Genomic DNA, 2705 nt, shown 5'->3' on the forward strand with positions numbered 1-2705 from the left:
TCTTAGGATTTAGAGTAGGGCTATCATTTCAGCAGGGAACTGCAGTGGGAAGCAGGAACTAGGACAGAGATAAATCATACAGAGAGGGCACATAGGAAAGGAGAGTGGAAGAAGATGCAGCTCATTTTCCTGAGATGTGCTTATCTTTCTCTGCACATCCGTTCAGTTTTCTCCTATTTTTATTCCCAATCCTCAGGATTGCACTCACCATCTCTATGTTGATATACACCCAAATGTCCACAATTTCAACCTGAGATCCAGACTTGTGTAACCACTGCATGATGGACAGCTCCATTTGGATGTCTGCAAACACCTAACACTAAATATATATAAAGTTGAATTTAACATACACTGCTTTCATAAAACCCACTTTTCATGTAATCTTTGTTTCAGGAAAATGTTGCACCATTTACCCATTTGCCCAGTCAAGAAACTTGAGTGTTATCCTTTACTTCTACATCTCATTAACTTTTCCCTGCTCTTATCCAATCAATCTCTGAATCTTATAATTCTTTCTCCTTAATGGCTCCTGAAATTGTCCCATTCTCTCTGTTATCCTCAAGCTCAGGCTTTTGAGGTATCTAGACTAGATGATTGCCTTCAGCCTTGTTTGGCTCCACACCATGCTCCACAGTGAACTCGGAGTTATTTCTAAAATGCCCATCTGGTCATGTCATTCCTGCGCTTTAACACCTTCCATTTATTCTCTGTTGCTCTAAGGATGAAGTCTGACCTCTTTAGTGTGAAGCAGAAGGACCTTCCTGATTTAGCCTCTGCCGACCTTATTAACCTTGCAGTGTACTTCCCTGCCACAGAGTTTATTCATACTCTCTAGGCTCCAGACAAACATTTTAAAGTCCCTGAAAGTCTTCCCTGACCCCTCCTCCAAAACTGGCTCTGGTATCCTTTGTAGTCCTATTGTATCCTTTGTCATATTTACCTCTGACAAAGCACTTACCATATTTTATTAAAATTAAGTTTTGATCTATCCACTGAACTGTAAACTCTTTAAAAGAAAGAACAGTAAGTATGTTTTACACTGTTGTTGCTCCAGAACTTCTCAAGGCAACTGGCATATAAAGGTGATCGACCAATATTAGTTGAATAAATGAAATGAGTTCCAGGGAGATCACACTAGCTTGAGATCATGGGCTAATTACAAACCCACTGTCGGTAGGAGGAAATGAGTCTGATGACAGAAGTGGTTTGCACTGGCTGAGGGACTGAATCTGTCACTAGATGTTCAGTACCAGCAGCTGGCCAAAGCTGCACAGGCGGGCACAGCAGATTTTAGACCAAAAGTTGATATCTCTGACCTAACTTTAGTCTTTTATTTTTTGTGTGCTTATCCCTGGAAAAGCTAATGCAGAGATTTACCCCTTCTTTGGGCCCTGGTCCATGCTAAATCTTACAAGCTTACTTGGACTGCCTTCCTTTGCTGTCTTATCCTTCATAAGCCCCGTTTGTAATGAATGATTTCATAGGCTGAAATAAAGGAACAGTTAGTGCTATCAGATAAAATTAAATAAGTTTACAGGTCTTTTAGGATTTATTTTATTTGGATATCTTTCATATTTCTCATTAGAATGACTCAAATAATGAATTTGGTAGGCTCACTTAAAAATAACAGATTCATATTTCTAGTTTATTAGTGGGCCACATATCCAAAAACTTGCTTCAGTATGCACAAAAGCATCACGGAAAAAATCCATCCATTGGCAGTGGGTGGATTCTGAGTTTCTTTTTTTGCCACATAATCCCCTGGCTGTTTCTTTGATCAGCAGTGCAAATCCTAATTAATGTTTCATCTGATAATTTGATTTCATGATAAAGATCTATTCTTAGTCAGGAGCTTTGCCTCCTTAAATTCCCGAGGTTAATGAAAATTACTAATCCAATGGATAAACAGGCAATGGGAAAGTCAAATCATAACTTTTATGTATTCAGAAATACTGTGATTGAAGGGTTTTTGGAGGCACTTACAACAAAGAAAGGTTGAGATGCAAATTTCACTGAGACGGAAGAGAAAACTTCCTAAGTGGGAAAGGAAATTATGTAAATGACATTGCTGTATTAAAAGTACAGTGTCTTCTAGTGCCCCAAATCTCACATGTGTTGAGGTAGTTCCCTTCCTAAGTGACAGGAGAGGATAAGAAGGTGAAATCAAGCCTCATAGAATAAGAACAGTGCAGTGGATTCTGAGAATAAAAACTAGATATTTGCTTCACATCTGCTTGTCATGTGGACCCTGAGTTTCCAGTCAGGCCCCTCAACTCTGTATCTGATCAATGCCCAGTTCATCAAGAAAAGGTCACATTCTTTCATCAAGAAACCAACAACAAGCGAACTTGGGAAGTAAATTGATGGATTTTTCTTTTCAGAATCCTTTTAGTTCTGGGAAAATTCCAAAAGACTTTTACAACATTCCCCAAATGACCAGAGCTAATAGCAGAGTTCAACATATTAACATTCAGCAGAATGAATCCATATTTATTTCATGAAATTTAATTATATACCAGAAGAAAAAAAAGAACCAAGAGGGATATAATAGAGATAAAACCAATGTACTAAGAAAATAGGAAAGAGATAACAGTTTCATATATAGCTGAGAGACAGCAAGAAAGAGAATAAAACAGAAGCACATTTAAATATGTCTGTGACCACTTATTTTGAGCACCACTACGAAATGTTGGAAATCGCTTACC

The sequence above is a fragment of the Pteropus alecto genome, unplaced genomic scaffold (genome assembly GCF_000325575.1).
Source record: "Pteropus alecto unplaced genomic scaffold, ASM32557v1 scaffold171, whole genome shotgun sequence".
Taxonomy (NCBI): domain Eukaryota; kingdom Metazoa; phylum Chordata; class Mammalia; order Chiroptera; family Pteropodidae; genus Pteropus; species Pteropus alecto.